At 46.5% G+C, this 16057-nt stretch overlaps 1 non-coding gene across 1 annotated transcript; it reads right to left on the bottom strand.

Moving 5' to 3' along the window:
* Positions 1 to 5420: 5420 nt before the first annotated feature.
* Positions 5421 to 5493, bottom strand: TRNAV-CAC (transfer RNA valine (anticodon CAC)). The gene has a single exon. It is a non-coding gene; the product is annotated as a tRNA-Val (tRNA).
* Between the last annotated feature and the right edge of the window lie 10564 nt (positions 5494 to 16057).

The raw sequence follows: 16057 nt of genomic DNA, 5'->3' as shown, positions 1-16057 counted from the left end.
GAAGCGTTGTCTTTACTGTGTTTGCTACTAAAATAGCTGATGAAATAGCATGCCAACATGTTTACGCATTGAGTTTCCTTTTGAGACCCAAGCTGTGTGCTTAGCTGCAGAGTTCCAAGGACAGGCCGCCTTGCCTGGCATTCTTAACCCAGAGAGAGATGATAATTGCACGTCGTGACGTATCTCTCAGCTTCACTCATTCACGTCTTCTCATATTTAGTGAAGACATTTTGTTGAAATCTAGCTACAATTTAGTACAGAAAGTGAGGAAGATATTCCAGTGACCTCAGGGACAGAATAGATCATCAACTACACGCTCATTAGCAGAGCTAAGTTTGAGAGAGTTTTAAAGAAAAAATAAAATTGGATGAGAAATGTGTTCCCGAAGGGTCAGTCCAGGAGGGTTACCATTGGATCGAGCACATCCCTGGCAGAAAGTCCTCTTGAGAAGGTCGCAGGGATGTGTTGTTCTGCTGCTTTGAGAAACAGCGGCGGAGACGGGGGTGGTTCTCAGTGTAGTTCAGAGCAGAGTTTTGCAGGGTGTAGGGTGGAAGAGAAAGCTGGAGGCTGCCATGGTGCTGTGTTGTGATGTATGTCCTGTGGTGCAATGAACCAGAGAGTCCGTTTGGAATGGCTGGTAGGGATTTCTGTTTGCTTTCAGCTTTATAGCACAGATTATTTGACTACTAAGGAATTTCAAGAAAATCAGTGGGGACATGGCAAGTTGGACTGAATTCCATTAAAGGGGAAACACTCATGGGGCTCCCGGTAAAGTCAGTTCAGGAAGTGACTTCCGTAATCCAGACAAGGATTAATGAAGGTTTGAATTAAGGTGGTCTGGGCAAAATCAGGAGAAAAGACAGATGAGAAACACAACAGGAAGATTGTCTAGGATTTGGTGGCTGTTTGTATGTCAGAGAGGAAATATAAATGTCTAAAAATAGTTAGATCCGAGTGACTAAGAGTACTTTAGTATCTCCTTCAGCAAGCAGAGAACGTTGAAAGGTGAAGCTGTTTCTGTTTTTATTTTTCCCCCTAGATGTTGAATTGAATCTATCAGGCAAACGGTTACAAATTAACTAGATGTCTCGTTGGTATTACCAGATTCAAAAGTAATTACATTTTAAAAACTATTTTTGCCATTATTTTCAAGTTGAACTTTTTGACTATGAGTTACTTACTGACATGCTGCAAGCAGAAGATCCCAAAAGAAGGACAGTAGAGGTCCTGGGGCAGAGAACTCGAACCAGAGCTGGCACAGTGAGCTTGTGGAGAGCATGCACGGAGGTAAACTGGAGATTTGGGGTTTGATTTAAACAACCATCTCGGTGAAAGCTTTATTAACCTCCTATAAAACATTTGTTACTTGGCCCAAGTGGAGGCAATTGAGAGCCAACCCAGAAAACCTGCCTATTGCAACAGAGCCCAGTAAAATCCACTCACAGGCAGCGTTCCCAGCTGGCCTGCAAAGCAACGCGCCTGGAGCTGGAGGACCCAGGGCGATTGGTTGCATAGGTGGCCGCCCAGTAGGATGTGGGGGCGTCATGGCTCTCTACAAGGACACGCAGGCGCAGAGCCTTTCCCTGCCCGGGTGTCAGCAAGAAAAATCTCAGAGGTGCAGAAGGACTCCGGTTTCCCTCTCAGCACGTGGCAGTGATTCAGGCTCTACCATCACTGCTCGCAACCACAGAAGCCAGCAGGAGAAAACATACAGGGAAGGGGGAGAAAAAAATCACATTTCCTTTGCAAAACCAGGGACATGGGCAAGAGAGGGAAGACCCAATGGGTGCAGTCTTAAGAATCACAAAGGCTTGATGGTCAGCGCCATGCACGAGATTCTCTTAAAGCTTGACGCGATCTCGATTCGGTCTTCCTGCCAACAAAACAACCACCCATTGCCATCCAACTTGCCACAATAAATAAAGCAGGCTGGGCCAGTCCGGGCTTGGTGAATGGCTTTTGTGCTGAGGGTGGGGCAAGGGGAGGCTTGCTTTTCAACCAGGAGCTCACGAAAGCTCGGTCCACATGCCTAGAGAATGAATCACGCTAAAGCCGGATCTGCAGTAAACGCACCGGCAGAGCAGGCAGCAGGGTGAATTATGCTCACAGGCGGTTGGGAGTCTGTTGGGTTTTTATTTTATTTTTTCAGGGGCTGTAACCATGGGAGCAAGAAGGAAGGGTCGCGCTGAACCACAGACACCGCCATACATTTTGGAAAACCCTCCATTATAATTTTCTCATTTTACCACGTGAGGGAAACTGTATGTCATAATGGAAGCCGCGCACACCAGGGAGACAGATACACGTAAATAAAAGTCGTGCAACGGTGTGGAGAGACTTAACCCGGGATAAAGGATGCGTTTGTCCGAAGTGATGGGCGGGAATGCTGCCATTAAAGGGATAGGCTGGCATTATTAATACAAGAAATTTAATCAAAATAAAAATAAAATATAAGTACTGCAAATAATGATAAAGAATATGTATACACACACACACACACACACACACACACACACACATATATATATATGTATAAGTGAACCACGATGCTGTACTCCAGAAACTAAGACAACATTGTAGATCAACTCTACTTCAACCAAAAAAATATCAGTCAATAAAGTAAATAACTAAAGGTACTTATCATCACGAAACTAAGAGTGTAGCATACACGGTCAGCTAACAGAATGTTTGAAACCTAGCTGAATGCTGCAGAACTTTATAACAAATCAAATAACACATATAGGCTTGGCAGGACAAAGAAGTCAAGTTTTTGTCCTTTTGTAAACAAACTAGTGACCCATGGAGTCAACGATGTGTGTTTACAAAAGTTTGCGGACCTGAGCTTTGTGGATTTTCTGCGGTTGCTTCCTGAAACACAGTCCATCCTCTGTGTTCACAGATCCCTCATTCTCAGATCCGCTGACTTGCTAAGGTGTTATCTGTAATCCCTGAATCAACCCCACTGCTGCTTTTGCTATCACTGGCAGACCGCAGAGAGCGGCAGAAAGACAGGAGTCTCCGGACACGCTCTGCAGCTGAAGTTAAGGAGGGTTACGCTCTGCCCCCTGGTTTCCAGCTCTGCAAGGATTGACGTGTCCTTTCCGCCGGCACTTGCGTGCCGTGTTTTTCTCACGGTGCTGTTTTGCTCACAGTTTTGCTGTCTGAGACGGCCCCAAGCACTGTGCACAAGAGCTGTCTGGTGTTTCTAAGCACAAAAAGGCTGCCTTGTGCCCAACGGAGAAAACAGAAGCATTGACTTAGCTCGGTTGAGGCGCGAATGGCAGTACCGTGCTGTCGGCTGTGAGATTAATGTGGATGAATCAGCAAAATCTAGTGAATAAGCTGTCTTTAGATAGAAACACACCTGAAACAAGGTTACATATTAATTATTTACGAAAATGTTATGCCCAGAGGCTGTAAGGACCTGCTCTTGTGTATCCCTTAAGGGCAACGGTTAATTATTCACCAACTCATTGTTCGTGGTGGCTCTGTAGGACTTAGTCACTCTGAATGAACAGAATTAGCCAAAATCCCAATTTTCCTCTTTTTCTGAATGGTGACCTCCATCGATGTGTTGGGTCTGCTCATTCTTGCATTTCTGGTGCCCAAGTTGAGTTCACTGCAGACGTTCGACAAACGTAAGAATTCATCAGATTCGTGATCTACATGCAGTCCTACGGAAAGCACTTACTATCGTGCAAAAGGCATCACATTTGCTAGCGAAGAGAAAGTGGGACACAGAGAAATAAAATGCATGGAATTTCTGTACTAAATCATGGCGGCATATCCTGTGAAGTAGCCACAGTGGGAAAAGAATGGTCAGATCGCACCCCAACATCACGGCACGTGCCGTTTGAGGCAAGCAGCCATGTGATTCCCGTTGACTTTCCCCAAATGTCTGTTTCAAAAAGAAAAGCGTGCGTCACATGTGTACACCCTAAAGGGCTGTAATCACCTCCTGTGTTAGTTGCTAGTGGCCGTTGTAACAAATGACCACAAAAAGTGGCTGGCTTCAGACAGTAGGAATTTATCCTCTCACAGCTCTGGAGACCAGAAGTCGAAAATCAAGGTGCCGGTAGGAGACTCAGAGGGAGACTCTGTTCTTTGCCTCCTCCAGCTTCTGATGCCTGCTGGTGCTCCCTGATGCATGGCTGCATCACTTCAGTATCTGCCTTCACGGCCACGTGGCATCCTCGCCTTCTGTCTGTCTTGTCCTCTGGGCATATCAAATAGCATTCATTCCACAAAAACTCATTCAACGACCTTGTGTTTGAGCGAAAAGGAGCCGGGGGAACGTAAAAATTTGCATTCAGTTGAAACTCTACGAGAAACACATGTGGACCAGTTCTTATCTGGGCTTCAGAATTGTGGCTGACAGACAGGGCACATAAACCATCTCCTTTTTTTCAAGGACAGTCAACGGACAGACTCAGCTAACACAAAGTGAAGACAAGCCAGAAGACTCTGGAAAGAAAAAACGTACGATCTGGACTTGTCCTCCGTGGTGGGAAGTACCTCCAGAAAGATGCCCGGCAAATGGTTTCACATGTTCCGTTTCTGGCAAGGAACACGCTGACATGTTGGGTGGATGTGAAGGAAGAGTGAACGCCATGTTTGGAACTCTAAGGGTAGCAGTCTGCGATGCCTGGAAGAGTTCGGTGGAGGTGACACCAAGTGCATTCATTTGTTGGTGGAGTCATTCATTTAATGGGCGCTCGGGGATCTCGTGGGACATGGCAGCGCCATGGTGGCTGACGCAGAGCATGGTGTGGATACATATGGTGAACGAGTCCGGATCAACTGAGTCTCGACACTGTGCTTCCTCCAAGGTCCACGGGCTCATTTACCTTCTGTCCTCCAGGCAGTGGATGCGGGTAGAAGCATTTCTAAGGAACAGAGCATGGACAGCCTTCCCGAGACCATGCACTCAGAAAGACACCTGCTCACAGAATGTGGCGCAGACCCACACAGCCCCATCGCTGGGGAAGCACGTGGTAGCACGTCTGTGCTTTTTTTTCGGGGGGCGGAGTCTTCTCCTGAAAAGCACCCCAACTGGCCAGAAGGTCTCCCTCTTCCCCACCTTGGGGACAGTTAAGTCTCCTTACAGGAGCTTGGCAATTGTTTGTGTCTTCACGGCTCTGAGTAGACTCACGGTCATTAAGCTGAACGAAGAGAGAGTCTGGGCAAATATCTAGTGATATTAATGAGCAAATCCTCCGCAGAAACTCCTAGTCACCCATTGGCTACTCGAACCTTTCAGTGACCATTAGTACATGATGTTGCCAAGCGGGGAGTGTCACCTAGATTTTTACAATCTGATGTTCCATTGCTCCTTGTGCTGTTGCTCTGGTTTCACACGCGCTTTGTTTTGTTTTTGTTTGGGGGGGAGGTCACTAGGTTTATTTATTTGTTTGTTTTAATGGAGGAACTGGGGATTGAACCCAGAACCTCGTGCCTGTGAAGCACACGCTCTACCACTGAGCTCTGCCCTCCCTTCTGTTTGGTTTCAGTACAAGGGCATTGATGAAAAAACCAGTGCTAGTGTTGATATAATTAACTCTGGTGATGTTTGAAATACTCCTTGGTGAGTGAGCAGTCATGTAGACGTCCCAGAGCGAGGAAAAGGCATCAATAATAAGGAGTCCACACGTGGAAGATCATAAAAGGAGAGGCTTCAGCAAGGGCTACGTTCTGTAGGATGGAGCTTTAAATGGGAAGGTGCCCTCCCATCCCAAAAGTAGTCCACAAACCATCAAAGCACCAAGCAGCCTGTGCCCACTAATCCTGCCTGTAGTGCAGTGGGTTGAATGGTGGCCCCAGAGGGATATACTGACACCCTGATTCCAGAGACCTGTGCACGGGAATTTATTTGGAATGAGGGCTTTTGCAGAGGTAATTAGATGTAAGAGTCAAGATGAAATCACCCTGGATCAGGGTGGCCCTACATCCAGTGACAGCGTCCTTATAGGAGACAGAAGAGGAGAGACACAGACACGGAGGAGAAGCCACGTGGAGACAGAGGCCAAGACGGGAGTGAGGCGGCCACCAGCCCAGGGACACCTGGAGTCCAGGAAAAAAAAAAAAAAACAAAAACACCTCAAAGCCTAAATATATTAAAATATATAAATACAATCATATGTCTAGAGGCATTTTTTCCCCCCAGCTTTGGAAGCATGCTTGTGGTGGCCTCATTCATGGGACCTCATCAAATACGCCGGTTGCTCTTATCCTGGAAACGGAATTCCTTATCACTGGCTCGGTCGGGAGGCAGGCGGATGGAGGCCATCAGAGCGGGAGACAGTAAGGCATATTGTGCTAATTTAAGAAGCTTTTGCCTCCCCTACTTTTCACAGGAAAAGAAGGAAAGGGAACAATAAAGATTGTTGGCAGGCTTTGCTGATTTTTATCTGGGACACAGGATGGAAGGCTAACCTCACTGGCGAGGACTGTTAATATGGGTTTGTCCTTGGAACCAGATTTTTATGCTGTGTCCCAATGCCTCGCTCCTTCCTTCTGGAGAAGTTGCAATCTGCTTTTCCCCCAGATTCTGGGGGAGGGAGAAATCTCGGGTCATGCCGAACTCTCTCAGTTGGCTTGGGCAAAACGATAAAAAAAAAAAACAAAAACAAAAAACCCACAGCCCAGAGTTTCAGAGCACTGGTAGAATGCCACAGACAGGAAGAATGTTTAAAGACGAGGGTGTTTCCAAAAGGCAGCCGCATAGCATAAAAGACCCAGATTCTAGTGCTTTTGGCACCAGAATTCTTTCCACCATCAGCTACGGGTCGTTGAGCAAAGTACGTCAAATCAGACAACTTGAGTTTTTTTAAACATGGATTCCAACACTCAGTGGGGAAGAGGTGAACGGATTCCGTTGTCCAGTTTGAATCATCTTTTATTCTTTCGACCTGTATGCAGCAGTCGGGATGTAGGTGCAAACAAAACCTACACGTGCATTACCCGCCGTCTCTGGGAAGAACCCGCAGAGAAACCAGCCCAGCCTCAGCTAACTGCAAGGTTCATGACTCTCAAAGGCAATGTTTTCAGGCAGCTCACGTGCAATTTTCAACCTGGACCCACAGACCAAACGTGGCGGAGGACCACATTCTCACCCTGTCCCTGTGTCTTCTTGATATCAGCTGCACCCTCCACACCAATGACCAAAAGCCCCCAGTCTCACTCAGTCACCCGTTGCCTTTATAGACAGACATCCCCGCTCCGGGCACACCTTTTATGGCCCTGCCAACCAGCCAGCCCTGTCTCCTTATGTCCATTTCATAGTCTGTGTTTCCCCGAAACTCACCCTTGATATTTTTGTGTGTGTACCACGCATTGTTCTGCCTTTGGCTTCACCACACCGGCCATCCCGCCTAGCTCTGCATTTCCCTTCTCCATCCCCAGTTTGAAAAATCTCTAGTTTTCTCATATTATTTGAACTTTAAAATGCAACCTTGGAACCTTCATGAGTGCAAGCTCCCTCTTTCATATGCGCCTAATCTCCCCAAATCAGAATTAACCTCCACATCCTCTCTTCTTTGACAGCAAATATTCATGACCTCCCTGACCAAACTTGTATTCTTTGATTCCTTGTCGGTTGCAGAAATGTTTCTTTTTTTCCAACTGGATTCCAAGACATTGAGAGAGTCAAGGTCCTTTCTTCTCTTTGGGCCTCCACTGTCACCATCGTATTTTTGATTTCAATCTGTGCATTTTTTTTTTCTACACACATATTCTGGCAAGCACAGGCTTTTCCTTGGAGGGAGGACAATGAGATTCAATCAGAAACATTAGCGACCCGATTGGATAGGTCATTCCCCCGAGGTGTTAATCCAGAAGAAGCATGACTTCACTTCCACCAGCAGCAACGTGAAGCCACACGACAGCTAAATTTAGCGCAAAGCGGAGAGGAAAAAATGCAGTCATTCCTGTTGGATCACACGCTCACCATCTTTGCCTGGAACTGTCATTCTATCATTGAAAACACATGAGGGTCATAACGCGTATCATAAAGGCGGCTTTAACACAAACCAGCGGATCCACATCAGCCTCGGGCAAGACCTAACCCATGAAAATGGGTGGGTTCATGCTGAGCTAAATACCAGGTCACTCCCTGGATTAAAACAGCTACGCCACGCCACGCATATTTTATTATCCGCCGAGGACTAGACAGTGAAATGCAGGCGGAGAATGGGGTCCAATCCCACACTTTTATTTCCTGGACCAAGAACCTGTAAATGATTTACAAATATATCACAAAATGGTCCTCCAAACCAAAGAGAAACTAGAGTCTACTGTGGTACCCAGAAACTCACCCACGATATTTTGTGTGTGTATGATGTGTTAGCATATATAAGTTTTAGCAGACATATTTATACATTACTTATGTATTGTTTATATATTTATATTTACACCTATGTATATGAATATATTTAATATGTAGGCTATTTATATATGTACATTATATAAATACATTTAATATGTGTATATTATTTATATATGTACATGTAATATACATATATTTTTACAGTATTTATATATTTACACATATGCAATATAAATTTGTGTATATATATATGTGTGTGTGTGTGTGTGTGTGTGTGTGTGTCTCTACGTATAAATGTGTTACCATTTCTATTGATTCCGATTTACACAGGGACTTGTCTTTCCAACAAAAACTCTTGAAAGTCTGCTCAGGAAAGATCTGTGGCTGCAAATGACAGGCAACGGGGTCAAATTAGGTTACAGACTGCGGGGGATGCAGTCATGGCACCCACAGTTTGTAGTGGAACAGAATACTGTTTTTGTAAAAGCTACTCTTCCGAAATGAAGGTTGACACAGTGTTGTAATATATAATTGCATCTCAGTTCCTCACGGCTGGCAGATTTTCCCCCTGTTATCTCTGAAACGAGTCTTATTCTGCACCGGCCGGATGTTCTTTCCAGCAGCCGTGGGCGTCAAGAAAAACGTGGCCTGGACTTGGGGACCAGCCTTGATCTGGAAGCGAGACGGCCAGCCTCTGGTTGGGGACACGGGCGAGGCACACGGGTTCCGCTGTGTGGTCACAGGGCTTTTCCATTGCCAGCGTCTGGGCGTGTGGACGCGACCTTCTGTGAGCACCTTACCCTCACGGAGCAGGATTGAGCACGAGGGGTATTTTTTGATTGGCTCTGATTCAAGAGGGCTCGCTTGATTGAGACGGCAGAACGGTTTCTTATAAGGTGCTTTCGGCCGGAAGGCGAGCCCGCCACCCCTAGTCAAAGAGATGTCCCGCAAGGCGTCCCCTTGGAGCTGGGCTGAGGGCTCCCGCAGGTGTGAAGAAAGCGGACACGCCCGCCGGGCCGTCCGGGCCGTCGCCTCTCAGGTTCGCCCTCAGGACGCCGTGACCGGAGGGGAGGCCCTCTCAGGGGCGTCGCCGTTGTGGTCCGGCTCGTCTTCCAGCGCCAGGGATATCCCCACTCCACGGCCGGTTCCGAGAAGGATGGAGAGAAGACGTCTTCCTTGGGATTCCGGTCAATGCAAAGCTGTAGCGCTGGGGGGGCTCCTCCCCTGTGCAGCTCGCCCTGAGCACCCTGCACCTGACCCCCGCCTCCCCGCTCCTGCCCCTTGTCCAGTCTGGAAGCACGGCTCGTTCGCTGCCTCCGGCAACCGTCGGGAGAGCCAAGGAGAGAATTCACGGGTAAATTAAACCCCACGAGACCCCTCTGTGTGCATCACGCTTCTCTGAAAGCTTGGGAGATGAGGAAGAGACCGGTCGCAAACCTGCGCAAGCAGTTAAGAATTGAATACGAAAAGAGTCCTTTCAGTTTTGTCATGGGTTCCACCAGCCCAGGACGGTCCCCTCATATCAGAGTCCTGGCTACCCTCTCTCTCCTCCGCCATCCCTTCACGCAGAAGCGAAACAAAACCAAACGCTGGCTCCAGGGACGTCCCCCGCAGTTCTTCCATCACTGTTCCCCACGTGACCCACGTCTTACTTTTTCACAGCTGTGTTACTCCTCAGGCAGGCTTTCTTGGCGTCAGAAGCGCTCATACGTTCGGATGGATAATTCGTTCTTGCTGGAGGAGGTACCTGCGCATGGGACGATTTTGAGCAGCATCCTTATATCCCGTTATTAAATGTCAGTTGGACAATTCTGACAGTCGCCATGTTCTAAACTCTCCCCAGACATTGCCAAATGTCCCCTGGGAGGAAAATTTGCCCCTGGGTTGTGAATCGCCCCCATAGATAGACAGATAGACAGACAGATAAATGGATAACAGGATTCTCTTCTGCTAAGACAGTTTCTCAACTCAGTCCTGGAAACATTGGGAGGTGGATGACTTTCTCAGGTGGGGGCTGCCCTGTGCGTGTAGAGTGTTGAGCACGCAACACCTCTGGTCTCCACCCAGCAGATGTCAGAAGCACCTCCTTTTCCCACTATGACAACCAAAAATGCCCAGAGATACTGTGAAGTGTCCCAGGGAGATGGGAGGTTCAGCAGAATCGCTCCTGGCTGAGGGGCTGCTGCTCTCAACCTCACAAACCTCTCACACCCACCGGCGGCACCTGCCCGGCCACCTGCAACCTGAATGGTTTCAGTCCTGTGAGCTGAACTGACCTTGTCAAAGTCCTATCCGCCATCTCAAAGACGATGCAGGGTGAGCTCTCGCCCTTCCTAAAAGTTTTCTAAAAGCCCTCATTCTGATTTCGTGTGACAACAAGCTCATCGAAACCAGGCTTCCATTCGAATGAGTGTCACTGAGGGAACGAAGAAATGTTTTGCTCATCACGTTTGACAGAGCCCACAAGCGTTACCCAGCTGTGCAGCCTGATCAGAGTGCCTCAGGATTTTCAAGCCAATTAGACAGAAGTTCTCCTTGCATACCAAAAGAACAGAGTCTCGGGAAAGCTACACAACCCAAGTTGTTGTCCAGATGTTAGCGTCAACCCTAAAATTGAACTGATTTCTGCCAGGATGAACGAAATCCTCTGACTCGGTTAAATACGTGGGTCAATACCTCTACGAGACCCTTGGGCATACGTACTGACCAACAATTAGGGTGGAGAGTTGGCCGCTTTTCATTTAACCCAGTGGATCTCCAGATGGAACAGTTCAAAGCCCAAGTGCTAAAACTCGCCTACTTGGCTTTATGTTTCTCAAGCAGCCTTATGTGTGGTTTCTCCATTTTGAGCGTTGGGATCCACGTGTTGATTGTGGTGTGAGTATTTTTCACAAAAGAAGACCTTCAGTATGGAAGCACTGAGAATGCAGGGGCTACGGGAGAGAAACACCCCCTCCCTCCCATTTTATTTCTGTACAAATTCGGCTTGAATGAAGAAACACCCGTCAAAGAACTCACCCCTCCGCCCCAAACAGGGGAAGAAACCCTATTTCCACATTGGGTTACACTTGGACGCTTGTGAGGCCGATGAAAGTGATTGATCCTCCAGAAAACTGCTGGGTCATATCCTTAAAAGTCCATGATCTCAGCAGTTCATTATTCCATAAAATAAAATAGTTTTCTACCCAAAATCATGTGGCCAAAGGTTTTGCTATTTTTTTAATGCCAGAAAAAAATACACTCAGTAGATAGATGGATAGATAGATAGACAGTCAGACAGACAGATAGGATGGATAGATAATAGATAGATGATAGATAGATAGATAGATAGATAGATACATAGATAGATAGATAGATAATAGATAGATACATAGACAGACAGACAGGATGGATAGATAGAATGGATACATAGATAGAAAGATGATTGATAGATAGATAATAGATAGATAGATACATAGATAGACAGATAGGATGGATAGATAGATAGGATGGATACATACATAGATGATAGATAGATAGACAGGATGATAGATAATAGATAGATAAATAGACAGGATGGATAGATAGATAGTTGATAGAGAGATATGATTGGTAGATACATACATAGATAATAGATAGATGATTGATATAGAGATAGAGAGGTAGACAGATGATTGATTGATAAGTAGATCGACAGATAAATGGATAAGCAAAATGTAGATAAGCAAAATAACCCTTACACAAAATGAAAAGTTTTTAAAGAAGATAAGACCATTGTACCCTGTCAAAGTGCACACAAGTACATCTCTATTCTGTTTTTGGAAACCACAATTTGATTTCAACATAGGTTCTTCCAATTAGAAAAAAAAAAAGTCCAGCTCCTCTGTTACACACTGTTTAGTAGCTAAGTTTGCCAGCTTGGAGAGTTGGAAATATGCAGGCTGAATCTGCTCTTATCAACTGGACATCTCAGAAAGTTTACAAATTCAAGCTGTGTCTGAGACAACCACCCAAGCATGAGCTACAGTGCTGAATGCAAGCATGGCCCGTTGAAAATCCACAGTCTTCTATTTTAGGAAACGTCTCTATACGGCCCTGATAATACACCCTTTCTCTGAGGATGCACTGTTTCCTGCATTACAGACATAAAAGGTGTCTGATTTAGCTAAACACAGACGAAACAGCTCTCAAGGTCCAAGAGAAAACAAGAAACACGGAGGGCACGCACATGATTTTTAAGTTCTTGGTGCATTTCAAAAGATCGGCTTCCTTCAGATTGTGTTTAGTCCACGACACATAATTAAAGTATCGTTTTGCCTGTATATTCTCCATCTTAATAGCTTCCTCAGGTGTCTAATATATGCGCAGCACTGGGGAGAGGCCACGGACCATCGTGCTTGCTGTCGCCAGATTAATCTCATGAAAACATGACTTTGATCACTTTAATGCAAGAATGAGCCCTTAATCACCATCCACCACCAACAGGAAGGGGAGAAAAGTGCACAGCCCATCATTCAAAACCCACCACCGTGTGATCTCAGTCATCGTCTTTGGCTTATCCTCAGCTTCCTCCCCAACAAAGGTGACTCCAGCAAAGATCGCCCACCAATGGCCACCAAGTGCCTCTCGACCAGCGACCAGCGTAGGAACCTCAGAAGAGCCAGGCGGGGCAAACCCCAACCTCTCCTTCCAGCCAAGCATGAGCCAAATGGGTTTCACTTTGTTCTTTTCCTTTCCGCTGAGGTTTCAGCGAAAGGAAGTGACCTCCTGTGATTAGCTCAATATCAGGGGTATTTTTATTGGCTTTATTTATAAAAGCCTCTGAACAATTTTCCTAGAAGGTCATTTCAGCTGCAAGGCAAGCCTGCATTGTGTCATCACACCGTGGCCTCTACGTCACAGGTCTCATGGCCAGGGAGGCATTTGTGGTGGGAAAGTCATGTGAAAAATCAGGGAGGGTCAGGGCAGATCAGAAGGAGAGCCAGGGAATGTACAGGGGGAACCTCACTGGTGGCAGACAGGGGCCTACATTTGCCAGGGGGGACCCAACCATGGGTTAGAACTTGAATGTCATTCAACGTTCCAGTGTGTTCATTGGAAAACTTGAGCTGGGAGGTACCAGGAGACCATATCAGAGACACAAAACCCAACCACTGGAATAACACCCCATTTCACCCAGTGACAGACCATCAACCCACAACCCCAGGGAGGGAGAGACATTTGGGCTGGCAGGTGGACCCTTCATGTCAGGACTGAAGACCCACAGTGATGGGCGGCTTCTGTCCTCACTCATGGCTGGACAAGTGTGAGCCATCAGCCTATTCTCAGCCCTAAGTGAGCTTGAGTTGTCCAGCATCCGACCCTTTCCCATCAGCCTCCTCTGCCTGTCCAGACCTCATGGATCTGGGCATTCAGAGGAAGCGCCAAATTCCCCGTGAAGATGACTGTGGTCTTCAGAGCAGCATGCAACCCCACCCTTCCCCAGACTCCTAGACTAGTTACAGTCAAGTCCATGAATGCTCCTCTCCCTCCTTCCTGGGAAGTTTGAGATACTTCATCACGTGCACAGCTTCAATACACAGCCACCAGCGCAGCATTAGGGCCTGGGGTTATGTAGTATGAGAAACAGAAATAAAAGCATGGCCCGGAGGACAGGGCTTTGTAGATGGAAAGGGCGCTGAAGACCACCGTGCTGGATTCCCTCATTTTTTCCAGACGAGGTTTCACCACAGCCATTTCATTAGGATGCGTGGTCGGAGGGGAGCCAGGAGGAATTCTCCAGCCATCCCGGCTCCCGGGTTCTCACCCCTGCACCGCTCTCTCTGAAATCCAACTCATTACGCTACGTGCCTGGTATTTCTTGAGGACTCTTCTGGGGGAAGCATATGTAACTGGTGTGTTGAACAAGGGTGATTCATTGGGTGTAAACATGAAGCAATTTAATTTCATCTCCTATCATCCTTTTCAAATATATTCCAGGGAGTGGAAGGGTTCCTTGTAGACCTCTGGAGGAAACACAGGGGGTCTTATAACTTTTCTTCTGCTGGCTCTCATCTCTTTCTCCCTCTCTTTGTCTCTCTCTCTTTCTTTTCATTTCTTTCTTTTCATTCCTTTCTTTCTTTCTTTCTTTCTTTCTTTCTTTCTTTCTTTCTTTCTTTCTTTCTTTCTTTCTTTCTTTCTTTCTCTTTCTTTCTTTCTTTCTTTTTCTCTTTCTTCCTTCCTTCCTTCCTTTCCTCCTTCCTTCCTTTCTGTCTCTCTCTCTTTCTTTCTTTCTTCCATCCTTCCTTCCTCTCTCTCTCTCTCTGTCTTCCCTCTGTCTCTACCTGTAACAGGTGTGTGGTCCCACCCTCTTCCTCCTCCAGGTGAGAATCACCAAGACAAGGGGGAAGCAACAGACTCTGTGCTGTGTTGAAATATCAGGGTTTTATATAATCTTTAAAAGTGCTGACTCACTATGTTGTTATACACCTGTAATTTATGTAATATTGTACACCAACTATACTTCAATTAAATTTTAAGAAAATTTAATTTGAAGATACAATGATATGGAAATGACTTAAATGTCAAAGAGAGCTGATGGTTTATTTTGTTAGAATCTCAAAAAGCTATTGTGTGATGAGTACTATTTTCTATACAGCTAACAAATGTAGAATTTAATTAAAAAAAAATGTCAGGATTTCTCCTGTGGACAGGAGGAGGCTACATACAGTGCTGGCCACATAAGCCTGTGGCCTTGCAGCCGCAGCCCCTCACACGGTGGCTGAGGGCGTTGGAGGGGACGCCCCCAAACTCACAAGTGGTGTCAGAAGTGAGAGTGGTCACGCGGAGTGTCCCCTCCTCTGAGGGTCCACCTGCCTCCTTGTTTCGCTGGCCTCAGGCACCCCTCTGCCTCTCTGGGATCCGAGTGCTTAAGTAGGTTCATTTCTGCAGGGAGACAAGGGAACGCCATCATGGGTCATAGCCACGTTTTTTTCTCTTGAACTAGCTCTGACCTTAATGAAATTGTTTTCTGGGTTGTGATCTGAGTCCTGTAGATACCTCCACTAGACTTCCCTTCTAGGTTATTCTGGAAGCTACCACACTGTAGGGTCTGGGAAGGAGAGTACTGTAAATGTCACTCTTTGCTCCTAACAGAAAAGGAAACCAAATACAGCCACCTGCTTTTGGGGCAGGGGTGGTGTCCAGGGACAAGACTGTGCTAAATGAAATCACATCGAGAATTTGACCCAGACAGAGCCTGTAGACTTGTCAGGGACTCTCTGAATCTTAAATAAAAATGGTTAAAATGTGGTCTATGCATGCAATGGAGTATCACTCAGCCATAAAGAGAAAGAAAGTACTTCACAACGTGGGTGAGCTTCAAAATTGTGCTCAGTGAGAGATGCCCATTCAGGAAGGTGACATAGTGCATCATCCCATTGATACAAAATACTCAAAATCCATACAGGCAGAAGGCAGATTAATGCTGTCAGGGACTCGGGGTCAGGACAGGATGCAGGAAGAACTGAGTGATCGCTGAAGAACGCGGGGCTTCTTGTCGAGGTGCTGAAAAGTTTCTAAAATGAATTGCAGGGGATGGTGGTGTAACAGAGAAGAGCAAACCCAACTCCACGTCGAGTCTATTCCTTTAGCTCTAACCTTTCTGCTCTGTTTGTTGCCTGCGCTGAGTCATGCTGGCTCTGCACCTTTTGTGAAAGAATGTTGCCTAGAGCCTGAAATATAATGGGGCAGCCCAGGCTCGAGGTTCTGCCTCCC

The sequence above is a fragment of the Camelus bactrianus genome, chromosome X, assembly GCF_048773025.1.
Source record: "Camelus bactrianus isolate YW-2024 breed Bactrian camel chromosome X, ASM4877302v1, whole genome shotgun sequence".
NCBI classification, from domain to species: Eukaryota; Metazoa; Chordata; class Mammalia; order Artiodactyla; family Camelidae; genus Camelus; species Camelus bactrianus.
The sequence above is the reverse complement of the archived record's forward strand: the minus strand, read 5'-3'. Positions and strand labels throughout refer to the sequence as shown.